The 23,398-nt window shown below is 46.4% G+C and overlaps 1 protein-coding gene across 1 annotated transcript in view; it reads right to left on the bottom strand.

Moving 5' to 3' along the window:
• NCALD (neurocalcin delta) overlaps window positions 1-17,097 on the bottom strand; it is a 60,567-nt gene extending 43,470 nt beyond the window's left edge. The window contains exon 1 of the mRNA XM_009965511.3: window positions 16,875-17,097. The gene's annotated coding sequence lies outside the window, so the exon portion shown is untranslated. The remainder of the gene's footprint in view (window positions 1-16,874) is intronic.
• Window positions 17,098-23,398: the final 6,301 nt, after the last annotated feature.

Raw genomic sequence — 23,398 nt, 5'->3', positions numbered from 1 at the left:
TCTCTAAACCTCTTTGGCACAAAGAAGAAAAGAAGACAGTCAGATCTTTGTGAGGAATCGCAGGGAGATATTAGGGGAGAAGTCTTGCAGTCTTAATTGAAGAACTAGCAGGAATGTTGTTTTAGGACTATGAGATATTTATAGTCTCACCCACTTTGAATGTAAAGGGTACAAATATCATTTTTGCTATTCCTCTGCAGGCCAAGTTCTGAGGAACACAGGCCAGAGCACAAAAGAATTTTCACCCCATTCCAAATTCCCATAAAAAAAGTGTACTAAGCCTAAATAATGAGTTTAGTCATTTGAATCATGAATTTGGCTTTATAACCCGCTGGGAGACTGAAGCAGAGCAAAACACGTCTGCTAACACCCTGACTTGAGCACCACAATTGGCAAGTCCTGCTGAACACAGATCTCAGACTGAAGTTGTAGAAATGTTAGAGGTTAGAACTGAAGTTTCTTGGCAGGACTGACCTTATATGGAAAGCCTGTAGAAAGTCTGCCTGCACTGGCTTTCAAACCAGCACATTAGCTTTCATTTCTGATAGTTCTATAGATGCATATAAAAAGGTTAATTCAGAACTACTTAGGTAAAATCAAAGTAAATCATTCTTGCTGGGGGATGTGCTGGACAGAGTCAGACAGATGTTTCCTCTTTAAGGATCATAGGTTGAAATGAAAGAAGAAATCTCAAGTGGAAGGTGGTTACAATAGGGTTCTTCAAAGATGAGTCTTGGCTTGGATCTTGTTTAACATATTAATAACCATGATGGATAATCTCAAAGCAGCGCAGTTGCTGATGACACCAAAGTGAGAGGCACTGACAGCAGGTCAACCAGGCTACCACACAAGAAGAGTGGGATGATTTTGACACTGCAATAGTGCAATGGGTTGAAATTCCATATCACACAGTACAGTTTCCGAGGAACCAGTAGGAAGAATTGATGCTTTTAGCTAGAAATGATGGATCAGGTGGAAGAGCTGAAGATCTTACATAAACATAAGATATCTGGAAAATACCAGTATGATGTGACCTGCAGGAGACAAATGACACTTGCTAATGAACCTGCTGAGACTGATCTGGTGAGTCTGGGGAGGGAGAACTACCAATGCTACTTATGAAAACACAGCAGATTGTGTAAGGGTTTGGAGATATGAGGACTCACCTGGATTACTGTAGTATGTGGCCAGGAGAGCATGCTCAGGAAAAGGGATTTTGGCTTGCAGTGGCTGCAGAACAGGGCTGTTAAGCTAAATAAGGGAATGGAAAGCCTGTGCTCTCAGAGGACACCAGAGGCACTCAGCTGTTTAGCCTAGCTAAAGAAAAGGCAAGAAGGGATATGGTTGTAGTCTATAAATACATCAGAGGGGGTAAACACGAGGGAAGGAGAAAAGTTATTTAAACTGCACGACAATGCTGGCACAGGAACAGATGGGTATAAACTAGCCATGAATAAATTTTGGCTTGTAATGAGAAGCAAATCTCTAACCACTGGGAGCAGTGAAGTCTGTGGAATAGCCTTCTCCAAAGATCACAAGACAAATGGCTTAGCTCATGTGAAAACGGAGTTTGAAAAATCCATAAATAGCGTCTATATGATGTAGATACCTGCAGTGGACTGGATGAGTCAGGAGGTCCCCTCCTGTTCTGCCTTCCTCTGGAAGAGAAATGGCATCCTAAAAACCAAACAGGCTTCTTACAGTGGGCAGAGTCTTTCTGGCACAGAGGATCACCAAGAGGAGAGCCAAAGGCAGTAACGTTAGGTGAAAGTGTTTACAGTACCTCTGTCTTTCTCTGCAGTTCGCAATCTCCCACCGCCGCACATCAGTAACGCGCAGCGGCAGGAGTGTGAGCAGGGGGTTATACAAGCAGACAGGCAAGTGCCAGGATGCAGCAGGCGGGTCAGCAGAGCCAGCCAGCTCTGCCAGTTCAAGCATCAGAGAGCAGTGGGAGCAGCAATGCAATTATTGCAGAAAAATGTAATTGAAATTAAGATTTACAGGTAAGTGCAATAAAATTCACAGCTGGTTGGTCTTAACCTTGGAGTCAAGAGGATTAGCAGAATATGTTGTCCAAATATGTGAAATAGTAAGTTTTCCATCTTCTTCAAAAGTGAATCATGTGCCCAGTTTCTATTCAGTATTGATGGAGCAATTCACACTTTCTACAGTTTTTCTTCCTTAGTGTGATCCCTTTGTCTCCTATAGGGAACACAATAACATTAATACATAATTGCCTTATCATCTGAAGACCTCTGACCACTTTACAAAGATTACTGGGTGACGGCTGCCTTTCAGTGTTGACTGAACCAATACACAGGAAGAGGGAGGAAAGAATTTTCTAAAATTTTTTTTTTTTTTTTTGTATCAGCTGGTCCTGTGCTCCTGGACCAGTTGGGGTTAGTTTTCAAGGTTCCTGGATTGACAAGGACTCACAGGACAGACTCTCATCAGGCACTGCCCGACCCTACCAGGGCACAGAGGCTGCTGGCATGTAAACCTCCTGACAGCCATCCTTCTGCTCCAGGGCATGCCCAGGACTCTCTCGGTTGTGATGGTGGGGAGGCACCTTGTCTGGTGCTGCCCCCCTGGCCACACCATGGCAGACATGGAGGAACCCCTCTGCTTATCACCTTCACGCAGCAGCGCCCTGAACGCCTGGGGCTGCTCCCACGGGGACGGTGCCCGAGCACTGCTTCATCGCCCTGGCTTTGCACCCCTGCATCCCTGCGCTCCCAATCCCACATCCCCCGTGTTACACCACTTATCGCTCTGCTGCCGAGCCTCCTCCTTTCCTTGCTAGCCTCAGCACACTCATTCTTCCACAGGGAGAAAAATGACTCTCAGATATTCATGGCTGGAAAGCACTTCATGTAACAAAATAATATAATATTCACCCTTTGATGTGTATTCTCTATGTTTCAAATATTATAAATGACAGTTTTAAGGAGGGCTTCTCCTGCAGTAGGTAACACAGATCCTTTGGATGCTACAGGGTACAGGAGGTGTTTGATTCTGCTGTTTGGCTGTCAAGTGCTTATACGCAAAAAATCAAGAAGTTAACCTGTATGAAAGTTGTCAACTGTCCCCTTAATGGAGAAGAACACAGGTGGAAGGGAGCTGTTGCTCTAGGGCACCACCTATGACTGAGTTTTCTCTTTTCCTCCTCTGAAATTTGTCTGCCCAGGATTTGAAATAGCAATAGAGTACAAAACAGTAGTGAATGACACCAAGGCACTTCACTTTGTAAAACAAAAACTAGCCATGCATGGGTCTGCAAGTGGAGAGGAACACCACAGGCTTCTGCTGTCTGATGAGCTTCCAGAGGGCAGCGTTGAGCACGGTGAAACGGGTTCCAGATGAGACCGTGAGATCAACAGCCCATTGTCTGAACTCTCTGCCCACAGTTTGGCTATCTATCTCATGAGTTTCCTCAGGGCAGGAAAAAATAGCTGAGAACAGATACCACAGTACCTAACAAATTCATCTGATGCCAATTTCTCTCAGGGGCTGTGTAATATACTTAACCACTGTTCCCATTAGAAACAGCAAACTTAATTAGTTTATGTAACTGCATTAGATGGAAAAGGTGCATGTTGCTGATAGTTGCTTAGTGGGAACGTAGCGTAGATCTTCCTTTTGTCCATTTATAATTAAAGTGATCTTATTTCTATATTAGATTCAGTGGCTTATAATGAAATGCAATAAAGATTCCTGGAGTAAATCACATTTTTCTTAATATGTTTAAACAATTTTATGGAGTCCTTTATTGATTGGAGGAGGAGCAGTTTCAGGAATAATGTGCTTAAACAGACATGACAAACCATCCAATTACCCAGCACTTCTCAAGGCTAATGCGTGAAGTAACGAGTGTGTCACGCAACGGTGCCGCTTCCATTTGTGCCAGATGCCCAAGAGGCAACGATCATAAACCTCTGCAATGACTAGGGTGGGGGATTTCAGCAATGACTGGGAGAAAAGGCTGTCACTCTATCAACTGTGCAGACAAATTTAGCACTCTGTGAAATCTTGTTCAAAATTACCCACCAGCAGAATTAGATAAGCAGCTTTAAGTAGTAAGGAATAGGGAGTTGTGTCCAGTTGAGCAGTGGCAATTTGGACTACGCTGATTCTTCAGTGGAAAGACTGAAGCCAAATGCAAAATATGATACAGAACAAGGAATGCAAACACTGATGAAATACACAGACGGTTGAATAGGCTTTTATTACCAAATGAAACAATTGTGCTTTAAAACAGGATCAAAAAATGAACAAAGTCAAGGAACTGTACATTAGAGCTAGGCGTTTAGTGGAACTAGAAATTTAAGCAAGCTTTTGCTTTTATCTGATGATGCTTGGAAGAAACACTTGTGTTCAGTTTTGTGAAAGAAATATTTCCTGTTGTTGAGCTTTCCTTTAGAACGACATATTTTTGTTTTACTAGCGAGAGCAGTTGTGTAGCAATACATGTGTGGCAGGCTGTGCAGGACAGATCTTTAATTATACCTATCCTTCCGTGACTTCACTGGGAGACAATTGCTCAAGGCTAATAAGGATTAAAACATATTCAATGACTCTGAATAAATGTCTTAATACTAGTCTTCCTAAATCCTCTGTACTATTTGTAGCAATATGAGCACAGCAACTTCTGTTTGCAAGTGAAAGAGGAAAACTTTACACTCACGCAGTCATGCCCATGTCCTGCTTTACTAAAGGATGGGGTCCTGCCTTACTAAACCCCACTGTTCAAAAGATTCCAGCCAATATCCCTGTGCTCTGCAGGGCTTTGATGTAAAGCTGCAAATAATATCAAAGCATACCATGCAATCACTTTCATGAAGGGACCTGCCAAGACGTCGTAGTCATGGTCACATTCATCTGACTGGGATGGCCACTGACATTAAGTGATTTACCCTGGGGTTATAAGTGAGCCCATGGAGGGGTTTAAATGAGGACCCCCAGCCTAGAGAGTCCTAGAGTGACAGATTTTGCCCTCTATCAAGTGACATAGCCTACCACTGCTTAGAATCTGATAAATGAGCTGCATTTCCAGCATGCAACAAGGTGGAAGGCGAGTGCTGTCCCACCAGCCGCACGGCCAGCGATGTCCCCGGGGACAGGAGGCTGTTGCACTAGAACAGTGGCATGGGCAGCCAGATCTGACTGGGAAATCCAGGTCTAACAGAGGAAGTAATAAAGCAAATCAGACCTGCTTGAAAGTCAAGGAGATAGGTAAATGCTCTCCTGGCTCTCTTGAACCCCACTGTCATGCTCCAAGGCCAGAAATGTAAACGATGAATGTAAACGAAAAACAAAAATAGAAGCACTGGGAGAAAACTACATTCAGAAATCTCCTTTGCTTTTTATCTCTAACAACCCTGAAGTTTTACAAAGAGAGCACCTGGACATCACTTCCCTCTTGCAGAGCGAAATGTGAAAAACCCGACAGCGCTGCATGACAGACGCAGTGCTGCACGTGGGGCCGTGGCAGCCAAGGAGCTGCCATGGCATTACACAGAGCACAGTGCTTGCTTCAGGAGAGGGAGGGTTTAGAAAACAGACACTAGGCGCAACACAGCATTAGAGAAGTGGATCATGTTGGTCTCTCATTGAGAAGGTTAATACAGATGATAACAATTTACTCATTCTGGAGAAATTGAGGAGCAGAAGGGGTGTAGTAAAGGATGTTCACCTCTGCAATTTTCACATCTTTGAAATAAATGGATTGTAAACTCGAAAAGGATTATCTGAACCCGGCAGGATGAAGCCAGGAACGACATGAAACCAGCATCAAACCCACACATGGGGGAAAGAAACCTCTGTACAGAGTCAGGTCAGCAGTGTACATGATAATGTCCCTCTATACACACGACCGAGTAAAGAGGTCTCTATAGACCAAAGGTTTTAGTTTATCCTTCTTTCTAGTCATGTTCCTCACCTCCTTCGCTTTGGTCCTAATAAAAATGCACTGCTTTGTTTGACAGACAGGAGCTGCCAGACTTTTTGTCACGCTCCAGCGAGCTGGTTTCCTACTAGTGGCCGCAGCGAGAGCTTGCAGCTCATGAGTTCTCCCCTACCCTGGTCTTCAGAAAAAACACTTTTCTAATTTTAGGGTTTCTTTTTCCCAACGATTCCCACCCTGTTATGCACGATGTCATTTATCACATCACCTGTGACTACAAAGCAACTGCATCTGGGTGCATTCCCCAGTGCAGGGACCAACTGGCACATCACCCTCATCTATGTTATTGAACTTTGTACCCTCCTGAAGAGTGACCGTGTGCCACCTGCCCCATGCGACCAGCCCAGTGGCACAGGCTAAATCCCAGACTGGGCTTGGGCACCAGCTGGGAGGATATGAATTTGCTGGGAGCAAAACTGGGACAGGGACTGCTCTGGACAGAGAGTGGTTTCAATCACTGAGCTCCGGTGCTGGGGATGCTTCCTATTTCATGCAATACAGACACAGTCAGTGTCTGTAGTACAGACACAGCCATTATCTCAGGAAACTGGATAGCTTGTCACCTACTTGAATGTTAATGCTGAAATGAGAAATGTCAGGGCTTGGGAGAAGCAAGCTCTTACCTACTGGGAAAAGGGTATTGGGAGGGGATTATGAACTAGACCCAAGGTCAAAATCATTTGGGACACTCTCTGCAAGTGACCTTGGGCTCTGTGATGGTCTTGCTGGGGCTCTGAAGAGGCTTCAGGGCACTTGCAGACCAAAGATCTGGACTGGTGTGCCAAGGAGGGCCAAATGAACTGCTGGTGAGCACAGGAAAAATGCCAGCAGGAAGGGCCAGGAGAGGTGGGATTGCTGGGGTGGGCAGTGCCAGCCCCGGCTGGAGAGGGGAGACACTAGGGGACAATGTCTGCCTGGTGCTGGTGCTCTCCCATGAAACAAGCAGGCAGGGTCTGGGGCATTTCCATCGCAGCTCTGCACCCAGGCTTCTGCCTGATTTTGGCAGCCCTCTGTGGACAGTGACACAGCGCCCAGAGCCTTGCTCCTCCTACGCTGTGTAGAGGTCGGTCCTGCTCTCCACCACAACGGACACCCCTCTGAACACATGTGTCAGTGGCAGCCCTGAATCCCTACCCCAGGGGGGCTCAGCCCGTGTACCCTCAAATACCAACCTTGCTAGGCTTGATCCTTGCACCCTAAAAGCCAGCCCCAGTGGGCTCAGCTTCTGCCTGCACTAAGCAAGACTGTTGCTGGGGTTATTCCAGACCCCAGACCAGACAGAGGGCTGTGATATGGCTGGTCCAGCTCCCAGCACCCCATATTTAGCAGCAGCATCTGTCCAAGTGGCGTGTGACTCATCTGGGTCTGACCACCCTCTCGCGCGGTGCCTTTCAGTATGACTCTGGGGATTTCCACGGAGAGGTGAGCACTGCTGCTCCAGTGGGGCAGAGCTGGGGGGGTCCTGTGTGCCAAAGCCCCCACACGCAGTGGGGGGCAGCTCCTCTCCATCCCCCGAGCCAGACCTGCGGGAGGGCTGGCTGGTCTGTAGTGAGGACAGCGAGGATGGGATGCTGCTCTCCTCCCGCTCAGATCTTGGGTTGCTGGCCAGCCACCCCGAAGGTGAACTCCTGGGATGTGGTGACAGCAAGCTGCTGCCGTGAGCATTTAATTTTTAATTCCTCTCAGGACTTCTTTTCCACCGTCCCCCCCACACCCTCAGGGGAAGGCTGCCGGCATCCGTTTCTGGAGCTTGTGGTGTTTGGTTGTGTGCCTGACCATGGGGGACGAGAAAGGGGTGTCCCCAGCCAGCCCTGGCAGGTGATGCCAGGGAAGCCCTCCGGAGCAGCTGCCTTCCCAGGTCAGCATTCAAGGATGGGGCATCTAAGGCACCCCAAGGGCCAGGGCTGCATCCTGACTCAGTGGGATCTGCCTGCATCACTGGTCCTGGGGCCAGGCTCCCTTGGGCTTATTTTCCCAGAGGCTTCCCCTCCTTCTCCTTCAAGAGAGCATCCACCAGCAAGAGATGCTTCTGGTCAAGTTGGGCTACAAAGACACTGGACAGCAGGATCGTGCTGCTGTCCGGGGCATCTTCCCTCCACACTGGCCGTGAGCACTTCCCCTGTGTAGCTGGAATCCATTCAGGCATGTTCAGGCTTCCCCTTTGAAAGTAGAATAATAAATGTTTCTCTGTAAGGGCAGGTGCAAGCTGTGCACACCCAAAGCTTTCCTCCAAGAAGCACCGCTGAGGGATGCCAGGAAGGAATTGACAGACTCACCACCGAGGAGGAAAAAATGCCTGAAATACTGGGGATTGCTACCTGCCTGGTAGTCTGCCATTAACATTCAAGGGCGTCTCAGAGCCCCCTGGTCTCAGACACAGGAGAACATGTAACTGTCTGGCTTGGGCTGCAGACCCCCAACTCTCCCCACTCAAGCCATTCTCCTGCTTAAAGATGTTCTTTTGGGAAATAAATTAATAATAGGAACAGCACTGGAAAGGCACAGGGAATTCAGCAAACAAAAGAAAAGCTGCTATTTTTTAAAATGCCTTAAACTGGTAACCGTGGCTTGTTTTAACCCCTTCTCTCCCAGCTGCCACTCCAATGCCCTGCCCAGAGTGCCATCCACAAGCATGGTGGGTGCTATACGCAGGTAAGCTGTGTTTTACTACAGGTTCTTGGTATGGGAGAAACACCACTGTGAACCAATAACTGACACACAGTGAGCTAACAGCAAAATACACTTCAATTTTAAATCAGACGCTTTGAATTAAGTGAGGTAGGGGTTTCTGCAAGGGTCCCAGTGTCTAACAAAAAGAGCAAAAGTCAGGCAGTCACCCTACTATTGCTTCTATCACCTTTTGTCATCTCTGAAAGAACTGTATTTTTCTAATCGGGACATTATAGGCATTATGTGGACATGGTGTGTGTGTGGGGGGTGACAGGATCTAACCCTGTGCAGCAGCTCACTGCCTGCAGTTCACAGAAAAGACCACCACTGATGGAAGAAAAAAAACCTGAATCTGTTAAGGCTGCAGATCCAGGTAAACATTATAATCTTAACAAATCCATCACGACCCCTATGGAGCTAGCGTGGAGTATGTTATACTGCTGTTTCATCAGTTCTCATCTATCCTTGTCACTGGTGTGACCTGGTCTGCAAGGTCTCTTTGCAGCCCTGGTCAGTCCTGGCACAGCTCTCCTGCCTGTGGCATCCTGCACGAAGGGAAGGCACTGGTGACATCTGGGCCACCACTGCAGGCGGCTCTGCAGGTCCTCCTGACAAAAATGACCAGCTGCCCTCCCTCATGGGCTAAACCCTATGAGAAGAGAGGCAAAATAAGAAACAAATGTGGTGGAGCCTCTGCTCTGATGATGCTAGAGGAAGAACGACTAAGATCTGAGCTCATGTTTTTGGTTCCTAAAGCGGCACTGCTCTGCCCAGGCGCTGCTGTGTGTTGGCTGGGACTCCCATGGATGCCACGGTGCCAGTGGCAGGGATGGGGGCTGCTCTTTCACAGGCAATCTGATTTCTGAATTTTCAGAAAACAGTTCATTTTATTTCAGGAAGAAGACTCCAAACACTGCTCCCTGGATTTTCCTCCCAGAAGAAGCATAAGAAAATAAAAATCTATTTTTTTGTCAGAAAGAGAAGAGTTCCTCTTTCCACTGCCCCTGACCTTCCCAAGTCCCAGCGCTTCTGCCTTTCACTGAGCTCTGCTTCTCAGCTTTTACCTTAGAAGGGACAAGGGGGACTTCCTTGACAGGAGTCACTCAGCTCCTTCATCAGGCTCTGACAAAAGAGGTAAAGTAAAACGTAGACATTCTTTCTGCAGAAGTGCCCACTACCAGCGGCTCTTCAATAACTCAGTGATCAGATAGTCCCACACAGTCCTCAGAGCTGTAAGTGGTTTAACATCATGTGCCATCAAATGTTACATACCTTGCAACTCATGTTGGGGATTTCGATTGAGGAAACCCTCCAATGCAGCAAGGAAGAACTGCAAATTCTGATAATGTCCTCAATTTTCAGCAGTAAAGTAATTGAAAGGGAAGGGTGAAATGAAATAATTGAAAGTGAAATCTGTGTGCTGTGTCAAATCAGCAATAATGTTCAAGCAAGAGGAGGCGGTGGTTAGCCTGAAAGATGTATCCTTGGCCAGCTGTAATTTTGCACTCTTCTTGTTCACATCAGCCTGTGAAATAAGTCTACAAAAATGCAGGCTACCCTTCAGATGAGACTGTTTTGTAAGGTCATAACGGCTTTACGTGAAAAACCTCACACAAGATAAACAGCTATGAATAGGACACTTGACAGACAGGTCCAGAGGACAACAGACAGTGTTTCTGCTGAGATATAATTGCTCTAATTGGACCTGGGCTTGCTAAAATGGTAAAGCTAAAGAGGACTCTGCAATCATGCTGCCATTCTGCACAAAAGAATAGTGTTGTGATAGGAAGCATATAGCAGTTGTGGAAATAATCAACGGCTTTGTGCTCGCTTCCCCCCGGTATCTTGGATTTGCCATTAGGAACATGCACAAAACATGAGCAGAATATTTTCTTTAGAGTTAAAGGTTCTCAAGGCTGAATTGCTTCATGGCTGAAGTCCCTTTGAGTGTTATTCAGCTCAAGTTAGACACTTCAAATGAGCTGGATCCATTGTGTTTTTGCAATCCTGGAGGAGATGCAGAAAGGTTGTGTGAGACATAATCAGGGAATCTGCCCGCTCTAGGAGAGGGGGAATTTGGCAGGAAAAGAAGCTAACTTTGACCTTCTTTAGCTTTAACTTGTCTTCTCTGGAGTGAAAGCCTGTAAACTACCTGATTTGCTTGTCTAATAAAACCGTACACATAATCTTGGGTCTCTTCAAAACCCAATCTCTTCTATAATATGAGAACAAGCATGAAGCTCTTAAAGGCAAAATCTTTGTGCTCCTGTAGCCCATACTGTGCAAGGGTTGACTGTGCGGCTTTTCTCCCGCACTATTTTGAACCCAGCATCCAGCAGAGAGAGCAGCCCTTTTAGCCACCATTACATCAGAAGGCACCAAAAAGACAGAGCATTGCTAATAACATAGGCAGCATTTCACTTCCCTAACTCCCTCAGACAGCTCCGCTTCACACGGGTGCTGCCTGGCCTGTCCCACAGGTGCCCAGGGACGCTGAGCAATGCTACCAAAGGTCCCTGATGGGACAAACGCAGCAGTGAAGGAACAGGGACAGCAGAACAGATGAGAAGTGGCAGGCCTGCCCCTGGTCTCCTCCTGCTACCAGCTGGTCACTCGGTCCTGCCCAGGGCTCTCCCTCCCCCACTTGCCCCGTCCCACCTGGTCCATCGTGTCCCTGTTCTCTCGACGGTGAAATTCAGCACACTGCTAAGAGGCTTTGTGACAAATGTGGCAGGTATAAACCTGTCTCAAAGCCTTTCAGCCCCAGTGTGCACCTGCTTCCATGCACAGACAAAGCCAGCTGAAACAGTCTCCTGCCTCTCTGGAGTTTCCAAACAAATGTGCAAAAATACAGGCATGATGCTCAGGAGCTGCTCGTGCCTCACCTGCAAACCAGCACTCATACAGGGCTCCCCAGGCAAGGCCCCTTATCTATCCATAAAGACCCAACCTGCCTTATTGCACCCTCCCTAACAAAAATGCCTTCTCAGGCCATCTGCAGCGATGACCTGTAGCTCCTGCCCTTGGCTCACATGGCAAATACCAGACCCAGGTTGCAGGACGTGGTTCACCCAAAATGTGAGTGATGGGGCAGACGTCCTCCCCTGCACCCAGACAAAACATCAGGAATGGGTGTGGATAAGTGCAGGAAGGTCACCCTGGGCAGGCACAGGAAAATGGTCTTGTTCTTCAGAGCACACTGCGAGCGACAGCGTCTGAGTCACTAGGAACCATGTCACCAGCCGGCCCATTTATCCACGCAGTCCTGGGTTTGCAGGTCCACACTTCTTTTCCTGCCCTGCCCTGACATTTCCTCTGGAGGAGCACTCGGTCTGTCTCTCAGCAGGACTGTGAGAGGTGTATGGGGACATCAGAGCATCAAACATGCCCCACGCTCAGCTGCTGCCTCCTCCCAATGCCAGCTTTGCTTCAGGCATCACAGGCTTTGCTCCACATATTTGCCTGTCCGATGCCCCAACAAGGTGGTGGGAAAAACTGGCCGTGGATGATGCTCTCCAAAGAACTGTGTCTCTCAGACAAAACTGGATGGGATTTATCAACACAAACCCAACTAAAAAGAGATGATGTGTTCATTTCCAGCTAATATGTCTATGATAAGCCAAATATCGGAACAAGAATAGTAAAAAACTGTAAGGATGGATATCAGTGAGATTTACGCAGCTTACATTTTGCACAGCTCTGTGAACATGCACAGCAAAAAGCCTTGAATTACAAAAGAAGAGAAACAGAGCTAAACTGAGACCCATCCTCTGCTTTCTTCCATGAGAGGAGACATTGCTGGGAATTCCAGGCACTGTACAAATTAAAAACAGCATTTCAGTCCAAACTACAAGCTTCTTGACTTTTCTGTGTGTAAATCAGATCCTTACATTATCTCAGTATCATTTTGTGGCTGAAAGCAATTCAGCAACTATCAGCACAGCCAGACTGAAATTCAACAGAACAGGATCTGAGCACTTCATCTCTTAATTATTAGATGTTTCTGTGGAAATTAATCTTACAAAAATGAAGTTCGGCAGAAAGTTGACAGTGTGTGGAGACCACAGAAGGGAGAGGAACTTTACAACTCGACCTTCACATTTTCTACCTATAGGATTTCAACATTTGCTAAAGTTGTAGTGAGGGCAGCTTCCTCACAGTGCTCCGTCTGGGAAATATCACATTCAGCAATTCCTGAATTACAGTTTCTAATTATATTTTCATACTGTAATGCTGTCTGAAATGCAAATTTGATGACAGAATAATTCGATCCATGTAAAATAATTACAAAATTACTGTTTCTCAAACCTCAACTCATACTCCATGCTATTTAAGAAGATAAATTTAACAGCAGTAAAAGTACAGCCAAAACATAGTCTATTTTTTTAACTGTTATCTGCCTATAACTGTCTGCATAGATTTTGGCTCACCATGGAAGATTATTTCTTAAATATGACTACCAAAAACATTCCAGAGTTAGGATTTTTGTTGCTTTAGCTTGGAACCAACAATCAGATCAACTTTTATTTTGCATTCAGAGTACCATATGCATGGCATCTGCATTTAATTGGAAAAGCAACTGTTGATTAAAATGCTAAATCTCTGCTGCAGCTCAGTTATCATTTAAACCAGTTGTTGCTAATGTTGATACAGGACATTAAATTAGCACAACATAATGATTTTTAGCAGGGTGGAAACCAACTTCTGCAATATGTAATTTAAGAATCTGAAACTCCATACTGCTACATCAGTTCCCACTGTCTGACAATATCTCTCTTGTACAGGGGATTTTACTCCCTCCCCAAATTACTGCCTTGAGTAGTGGCTAAGACCCTTAAAAAGCTAGCAGAAATCTCATTCTGTTTGAAAAATGCAAGAAGCAGTCAGCGCTCTGCACTGCAAGGTTTTATTATGCTTCTAGCCTAAATTTAGATTGTCATTGCCCATCAACTCAACCAGATCAAGGTAGAGCACACTAAAGGCTTGAGTGGGTTATTATTACTAGGCTGGAGGCATCAACAACTGGTGTCTGTTTTTAATTTCCCTGGCTGTATCCAGTTGTGTGAGAAGTGACTCAAGGAGATCTCAGTCCTGTTTTCAGCCAAGGTCTCTCCTAAGGTGAAGTGCTCCAATTCCTCAGGAATTACTGGTCTGCTTGCCCTTCTCCATGGACAAGGAGACTGTTGGAAGAGATCATCTCCTCCTTGTGTGCGTGCAAGGGGGTACCATTTGCAAATGATGTGTAGGCTGATGGGAGGTATGAGGGTCAATCTGGCCTCCCCAAAGAAGGTGGAGTGTCACTAAGCTCAGGTGCATCTAATTTTTTTCACTTTATGTCAGAGGATTTCAAGTCCAAGTAAGTTGGCAGTCTCATGGTTGCGGCATTGGGCAGAAGATGAGAGATGGGCTGCAGCCACCTTCCCCCCCCTCTCGGCAGTAGGCAGGAACCTACAGACTACTTGTTCTTTTCTCATTGTGGATGAAACCATGTCAGGGCAGAGACAGCGGCGTGCTTAACCTTACATTGCCTGGCAACTTCACACACTCCCAAGGTAAAATCCAAGTGTACGTCAAAATAGTTTGGTACAGAGATGACCAGCAAAAATGAGAGCATGAAATCACCAAGCAGAGGCACGCAGCCCTGGGACAACTCTCACACACTGTCCCCAGCCCTTCCCCTGAGGAGGGATCTGTGCTTTTTTCTGCAGTTACAGACTCCTCACTGCCTGCGAGCTGCCTGCCTGACCACGTTTCGGCCGTCCCCTCCTCTGGGGCTCAAAGGAGCCTGGGCTGATGGGATGCCCAAAGTCCCCAAAGGCTCAATGAGAGGGGACAGAGCTGGTCACTTTGGCAAGCAGGACACATCCCTGTGCAACTTCAGCAGCACTCACCAGTAATTCTGACTCTCAGGTCTCCTGCCACAATGCGGCTGGGACCCTCCTAGTAAAAAGTGAAGCAGTTTATCATCCTCCTTTCTCAGGTCAAGTTAGTGCCTTTTGAAGACTTGCTCATTATCGCTAATACAAGATAAGTCCATTCCAGATGGAGATGAGGAACTTATTTTAAAAATATTTCTAATTAATAGCTCTTGAGCAGAAGTTGCATCAATTATTTTTCCCCTTGCAGGTGTTTTCAAGGCATCAAATGCTACAGGACACTGTATTCAAGTCTAAATGAATAAGGTGAAGCCCCAGCCCTCACTGAGGATCACTGCTACACTGACGACTCAGGTCAAATCTGGCAGGCGATTGCAGCTATACATGGAACCAAATCCTTTAGATGTAAAGGTGAATGACATTTCTTGAATGGCAGGTGTCATTCAGCTTGAATCTGTCCCCATACTCCATGCTGCAGTCCCTCACTGGACTTGCTCCACCAGTGTAAGCTGGTGGCCAAGCAGACCTTGGAGGGTGGTGGGTCATATCAACTCTTTCCCCCTGCTCTTCCTTCCTACCCCACCACCCAGATTCTGGGGGGACTCACATGCAGGTGAGGGGACACGGACCGCCGTCAGCCAAAACACGGCTCCCCACACCAGCTGGGGAGCAGCTGTGCCCAGCCCAGCCCAGCCCGGGCAGATCGCCCGGGTGAGGATTCCCACGGGAAGGCTGCCCATGGGGTTCTAGCACCTCCGCTCCAAAGCTGCGAGGCTCCTGTAAACCCTGGTTAAACTCACCTCTGATGAGCCAGTAGAGATTCTTCATGCACTGATGCATTGGCATCAGGTGAAGAATTTAATAAATAAAATTTAAAACATTTCAGCCCCCCCCCTCACATTGATATTTTAGGCACAAGAGTTAAATTAGAAAGAACAGATGAGATAACACCAAGTGAAATAGATTAGAGGTTTCAGATGCATTTAACCTTCTTCTCCTGCTAAGAATGCCAAATGCAGTGAAATCCAGAGCATTAAGCCATAACTTTCCTTACAGAAGTGCTTTCGGTTTAAATCTCTGTTTTGGCTCCCTTTCTGAAACAATTACTTCTGCTGCATTTGGTAACATTAGAATATTTTTTATATTTTTTTTTTTTTTTTAATCTTTCATTGCTCTGTGTTTTAAATTGTTTTGTAGCTCCGTGATTGTTTCAGACTGGCAGCTGCTTTAGAAAATCATTAGCATTATCATTAAACCCTTTGAACTTTGAGAAGAAGGGAACAGGAGCATATAATTAGCGAAGATAAGAACAATCTAGCATACTTTTCCAGGAAACAATGCACACGATGCTTCAGCTGTAATCTGTTCTTAAAACGAATCTATACATTCCCACACAAACAAACTCAGGCTGTGGCACTACACTTCAGGAGCCCTGGGATCTCCTTCCACACAACAGCCCCCTCAGAGTAAGCTCAATACAGAAACAGACCCAAACTCCCTTTTCTTTTTATAAAAAGACCTAAATAACAACATTTCATTTTTCAATTACTGTGGTGCTGTTCATGCTGCAATTCTTTTTTTTTTAAAGCTATTCTAACTGCTCTCAACCCACAACAGAAAACACACAAAAAAAAAGCAAAAAACAAGCCGGGCGTGTGCGTGTGAGAAAAAGGGTAAAAGCCTGTGTTACAGCAATGTTGCTCTCTTGGCATATTTCAGATGATTTTTCAGGAAGCTCTTGATCCTTTTCTCTGTAAACACTATACAGTCAAGAGTGCCGCGTGCCCCAGGAGAGGGACAGAAAGCCCGGGGAGTGTGTGGGGTGCAGGGACTCCGTGTGAACAAAGATGATTTAAAGACTCGAACTTTGGGAGTTGGATTTCAGGCTGTTCCTGGCTGCATCGGCTGCTGGCTTGCCCCTCACTGAACACGTTGGGTACAAACCCGCCTGAATTGGACAGCACTGAAAAACTGCAAGTTCCAACAGAGGTATAAAGCTGTCGAGATGCCCAAATCAACACAATACCTAAACATAAATTCTTTTAACTCCTGAATGCATTAACCTAGGATTACTCGTGTTCATTTATATTCCTAAAGTGTCAAATGAGAACAATATCATTTTATACTCCTTTCACGGGCCATTAATCTAAATTTAACTCCGCTTTGCAGTCTGCACACAGAATTAGTAACTGGAAGCTGCTTTGCATTTATCTGATAGTGCCGGGCTTGTTCATCAAGGCAAACTTCCAGCCAAAACAAACAAGTGAAGAAAATATCGGTCCCGATAAACTGCTTTCTATACTATTTTTTTTTTTAAAGGAAAAACAAAAAAAAATACCTGACGAGAACATAAAGCAAATGGTTACCTCACACTGCAGAAATGCAAGTTTTTAATAGTCCATGCTCTGGCAGCCCCTGAGAAACAGCAGCGGCGGTGGCGGCGGTGGCGGGGATAAATCCAGCATCTACTAGGTTCTCACAAGGCTTTGGCTGCGCGGCCGAAACCGCAGGCTCTGCCTCCAGCTGACGTCAAGGCGGCTGTCACATGGCCAGGCGCAAGCCCAGGGAGCACTGGTTGTCCTGGCAACCCCAGCACTGCTCCGAAATTATTTCAATAGGTCATCTGTCATACTGCGCGCACATTGGAACCATCACGGGCGCCCGGACAACCCAAACACCACGGGCTCGCTGGAGCTGGCTGCGCCGGGGGGTTGGTCCCATCGCTGACACTCTCTTAACCCCCGTCCCCGTAAGAGAACGCGCCTCCCGCTTCCTCTTCCTCCTGCATCCCCAGCCTCTAGCAGAGCAAACAAAACCCTGACGCGCCTGGTTTGCCCAAGCAAAGGGGCAAAAGCGTTGCCCTCCGTGTCTACTGGGGCAGCTCGATGATGAACAGCTGGGCGCTGCACCAGCTAGCTAAAATTAGGGTCTTTCAAAATGACACACAGCTGAGGTTTTATTCATAGGCACAGAGATGCACGTTTGGTCACCAGCATCTCTGCCCAGATTTGGGGGGAGGCAGCAGCGGTCCTTGGCGAAGCGATGTGGGGCAGCAGCCGTGGGGGGCTGTGGGCTGGTCCCTAGAGGTGCCTGGCCAGCCTGGCCTCGCGTCCCTGAGCCTCGGCCACCAGCCCCTCCTGCTCGCCTGCCAGCGATGCTTCTCCTGCCGCTCCCAGCAAAACATCCTAGGAGGGGAATGAAGCAGTGCCTGTCTCCACCTGGCTCTGACCCACCTCCACAGCCTTATCCTGCAGGCAGAGACATGACACCAGTGTCTCAGATTTCCTTGTAATTCTAGCTAAAATCCACTCCTTCCCCCAAATTTCCTTTTTTTTTTTTTTTTTTTTTTCTCTCTGCACATGGCCTTACCAGAGCCCTGCACCACAGGCACACACCAGGGGCAGGATACGGGAGAGGAAAAATCCCGGGGGGGGATTTTCATCTGAAAGAAGCAGGGAGGAAAGGCAAAGTGTCAGCAACAAAAAAATAATCCTGTGCTCATCTGAGTCAGTGACGGTTCCTGTCCAGTCCCCAGGATATGAAATACCAGGAACCAACTGCAGTCGATGGCTCTGGTGAAAGTGGAAGCAGATGTAAAGCTGCATGGGATCTGCAAATGCAAACACAGGGGCATCCTCAGCTGAAGTTGGCTTTGGCCCCTTTGCAAAAGGCAAAAGAGAAAATATTAAAAATTAAAAGACAGCTTAGGATGGAGCATAAAGGGGTGCTGGGGAGGGCTTCCCCTCCATCCAACTCAGAGGGGGGATGGTGGGGACATGGGACTGGCAGGCAGTGGTGGGGGCTGCTGAGCCCCATTGCCCTCCGCTGCTGAGCGTGCGAGGGCAGCAGGCACTTGGGATATTTAGCTCAACATCAACAACAGCCAATGCTGGTTTATGTAGCATTTAGTGAGACACGTGTCTGTCTCTCCAGCACAGCTTGGAGCTCTCCGCAGCTCTCCACCACCTTTCCAGCACCGCTGCTGTGCTGGGGCTTCCTGGGTCGGTTCATATTCGGGGGCACAGTCCCTGGGATCGTGAGCTGTCCCCCAGGCTTTGGTGCAAAGCAGTTTAGAGGGCTCAAAGAGATATTACAACAGAATAAGGCAGCCCCCACTGGCTATAAAATTCATGCCTTAAAAAGAAAATACTCACAATTAGCTGGGAAACCTGTGATCGTTTAACAGAACATGAATAATGTGAGGAATTTTAAAAACCTCACTGATTGCTACATGTGTTACATATAACCACACATATTAATCCAGTATAGAAGGCTGAAATTTCATGTCAACACCCACCAATAAAACTGTACCATAACGTACAGATGTATATTTTCACTTGTACAATACAACAGAAAGTTTGGGGTTGCAGTTAAAAAACGTATCCCCCAACACTGCGTAGTGCATTATTTTCTATTAGTCTGTCAAAAATGAGTGCACCTGGGGGAGATTTTAATGGTTTTGATTCTTTTAAAGGCCCTTTCACAAAAGATAACAATACACCACATGCATTTTAATGGTCACAAAACATTTCAATAGTCACTTTACTGATGCCCTAAAGGGCTGGCGGAGGCAGCCGAGCAGGGTCCCCCGGAGCTCCCCGCAGCAGCTGCCTGGGGACCTGCACTCGTTCCCCTCCCTTGTCAGTCTGGTCCTCCACACCAACAGACACAGGGGTGTGGAGAGCACCTCTGTCCTCTGGCATAAAAATAACCCTTTCACTCTCCTTTATGGGATATTTCTGCTGCAGGGCTAGAACCCAGATCAGTTTTTAAACCATGCACGGTGTTTATAAGGGCATACTAATTATACGTTGCGAAGTTCATAATTATCAGCCAGTTGACAGACGCTAAATGAAAACAAAGAATGACCAATGCACTGGAAAACATATGATAATGGCAGCTTAAAGTGTGCTGCTCCCAGTTCCCAGGGCTCGACAGAGGTCCTGCTGTGCCTCCCTGCTGATGGTGGCTGGGAATAACTCCTCCACAGGGAGATATTCTGAATTTCTGACTGAAATCCCTACTTCTCCCCAGCACTTTCTGTAACCCACAAAACTTTCCAGGGCTCAGGGAAAGGGAGGCCCTACACAATGCAGACGGACACAGAAATGAAAGCAACAACACCCATCCGTCAGGGAGCCAAAGAATCCTGCTAAAAGTGGCAGAAAAGCCTATATTCCCTGAATTAGCTTAACTTTTACACGATAAAACCCCCAACATCAAACCAGTCTCTTCTGTAATGTCAGTCAACCAAGTGAATGCAAAGCAATGAGACACAAGCACTGACTGGAAAAATACATAAAAGATATTTAAAGGTTGAAGCCTGCTGAGAAACAAATGTGTTGCATCCACCTGGGACCATGATACAAAAACTCATACCCCTCCTCCTGCTATGGGGATGTGATGCCTTGCAGGGAAAGGTCTCTGTCCTGCACTTGGCACCTCCTCCCTCCCTCCCAACCCTCCACGTCTGGGGCCCATGGCAGGCACTACCAGGGGACATGAGTTCTCTCCCTCATCCTTAGCATGATGAACAGTCTGCCAGATCTTCACTGACTGCAATAATATGTTTTATATATATCATAATATACACATAGATATCTCTAATATCTAAACCTGCCTATAACAAACATGTATCAGGACCTGTGTAATAACTTACACACAAATACAGTGCTACAAGGTGGGACACAATCCAGATTTCCTTCCATACTTATTTTGGCTCTGCAGAGCTAACAATAGATAACATTTGTTTGCCCGTAAAATGGAAGACACGTAGGGAGCAGAAACTCTATATGGGTTGATCTCTGAACCCACAAAAGACTACATCTTCCCTGTTGTCAATCCCCACGCTCAGAAATGAGCCACATCAATGTAAGCAGCTGAGAATCTACTCTTGGCTTTCCTCTTACCAAAACAACACTTAGAACAGTGCTTCATCTTGAAACCTTCCCTCAAACATCCATGATTGTTTACTGTTTTTAAAAATAAAATGAAGAAAAAACCCAAGTAGGCATGATTCTAATATTTTATATATATATATATATATATATACACACACACACACATAAACTGAAAACCACATGTGTTTTGCTGGCCTCTGCAGCTTGCTGTTTGAAAAAGTGGCTAATGTTTCAATTGGCATCAGTTACAGAGATAAAAAAGACAGAAACAGGGCTCAGCAAAATGTTGTCATGTTGACTTTTGCTCTTGTAGAAAAACAGGGTGGAAAAAAACCCACAGGAAAAGACTTCTTAGTTTTGATACAGCTGACATGGCAATACCAACACAGGGGGGTTTGAAATAAAAACAAGAAGGGAAAGTGATTCAGCCCACTCTGTTCACTGACAGTGGCCCAGTGAAAGAATTATTGTTTGAGTCCAATCAGGTGGAAGATGGTTTCCCAGGAATGCAGCACTGTAAGAAAATCCTACGCTCTCCATATATGTGTCATGGCTCTTTAGTGCCACTAATTCCTGCTCCCAGGGAAGGTGAATGATTTCTCTTTCAGAAGCAATAACTGTGGTTTCCCATACAGCACCAGTGGCTTTGGGGATTCCCGCAGCACCCTTCCTAACAGTGAGAAGAGCCACTGGACCAGAGCTCTGGGAGGGTGTGAGCATCAGCAGTGAGGAACCATTCCCAAACAAAGACCTCTGATAGGTGCTGCTGAGGGCTGGTGGAGAGCCATAAACCATAAACTGCCTTTTTGTGATATATTTTGTAGAAAGGCTTGCTTGGTCTGCAACAATTTTCTGGTATTTGAGCCTAAATAATGCCATAATCTATCCTTAGTCAGTATTGCACTGATTTTCTTCCTCATGAGATATGCAATAGATTCTCACATGACCTTTTAAAAGTTTCTCTTGCACCTGCCTCCTCACAGAAGCTGATTACTTTTGGAGCTGGTGCATCCCTCCCCTGTGCTGATGTCCCCACATCTTCTCCTGTCTCTGCCCGTTCTCCTGGATTTCCCTTGCAACACCCTTGCCCTCACCCTCACTCTGCACTATTCATTAGTTAGATGGGAAAAGCATCTTGAACCACAAGTAAGATGAAACTCACTTTCTACCACTCTGCACATCTTCCAGGACTACATCTACTTTGGCAGCTAAAAGGAGCTGGGGCCCATTCCCTTGCCCAGAGATTTGGTGTCACAGCATCACTGAAGCCTGTAGTGCTGAGCATCTCCCCCAAGAGGGTGGGCTCATCCCTTCTCACCTGCTGGGAAGGACCTCAAGTCTGTGCTGTCCCCTAAACCACAGCCAGGACAGCTAGAGGAGCTGAGGTTGGCCACCACGTCAAACATTTGGCCTCTGGGCAGTAGCAAGTGTGCTGGATGGGAATCACCCTTGCAGGGATCCCAACTCGCTGGCACGGAAGCACCAGGAGACCAGCTCAAACACTTAAGAGAGCAGATGAATACTGAAATACTCTTAGGTGGAAAAAAATCCCATCATTTAGCAATCACGATCAGTACCTCCTAAGGGACCAGCCAGCAGATTTACTTTGCTGCTGAGGGTGGATGCTTCCCATTAATTGATGCACTTGAGTTGTGTGCACTTATCTGGGGGCCAAACTGAAAGAAAACAGGGAAAAGTCATTTGGATCAAACAAGAATTGATTACTTGGCAATATGCGGGGGAAAAAAATGCACTTTGGATCAAAGAAGGAGTTTAGGGCATTTTTAAAACAAGCCAAGGATATTTGGAAACAACGGTCTTTATCTGCAGTGGGACTTCAGCAAAGTTCTGTGTGGGCGGGAGGGGTTCCTGTTCCTTGCCTCACTGGTGGTCACCCTCCCTCATCCTCGAGGACTTCTTGGCCAGGAAGCACAGATCACCCCTCTCCTCTCAAACTCTGCTATTTGCACTGTTTAACCTAACTGGGCTCATTTGGATTGAATTTGCTGATTACTTCCAAAGCCTGAAAGCAGCATTTTCTGGAGAATAATTGATTTACCAATTTTTCCCCAGACTGAAATAGTATTTCAGGTAGCAAATTACACCCAAGCCCTCTTGCTAGGATCTCTGTGGTCTCACAATAACATTTTCTAATTGTCTGGCTCTTCTGCGTCTCCTCCTTGCTGTGTGGAAGTCACATCTGAGCTGCAGAGATATTAAGGTCCTGACCCAAAGTCATCTAAGCACATGGATAACCTTACGCCGGCTGGGATGTTACACATGTGCTTAAGTATTTGCTGGATGAGAGCCCAAGTGCCTGACAGCATTGTGGAAACCAACCATGCACACAGCAATAATGAGCTCAGAAAAACAAAGAAACAAGATAGAAATACCCTTTTGCTTCCAAATAAATCTTTCTCCAATAAGGAGAAAGGCACAGAAATCAGTAACAGGAATTCAGTCATCTGTATTTTAGTCCCACCTACATTAAAAAGGAACATTTCCAGTTTTTCCAAAACTCTGCAGCGTTTATCACACTTGGCAAATTTGAAATGTTTTTGCTTTTTTCTTATTTTTCTTCTCCTGTGCTTCCACTCCCTCTTGTTCTTCCCCCTTTCCGTGAGCTGCTGCCATCCACTTCTGTGTAGCTTATCTTATCCAAGTAGCTGCTAGTATTTAATTTGTAATAAATCACCAGCCTGCACGCTCACATGGAAATACTATATCACACTCCTGTTAAATATACCAGTGTGTGAATAGTCCTATTTATTAAAAAATTAATTTCAGCACACCTTTGGCATGGTGTTTCACTGCCTGCTCTCACAAAAGAGACCATCACAATATCTTTCCTTTGTGGAGACACTGCAGTCCTGGCCCAGCACTTCCCATGGCTCCAAGGCACTTGGAGTCTGGTCAGCTCTCGTCACTGGAGACCTGTTTTCCTCTGCAAAGGACAGTAGTGTTTTGCAGCCTTCTCCCGGGAGCCCGGC

This window comes from Tyto alba, unplaced genomic scaffold (genome assembly GCF_018691265.1).
Source record: "Tyto alba isolate M040663 unplaced genomic scaffold, T.alba_DEE_v4.0 Super-Scaffold_9, whole genome shotgun sequence".
Lineage (NCBI taxonomy): Eukaryota > Metazoa > Chordata > Aves > Strigiformes > Tytonidae > Tyto > Tyto alba.
The sequence above is the reverse complement of the archived record's forward strand: the minus strand, read 5'-3'. Positions and strand labels throughout refer to the sequence as shown.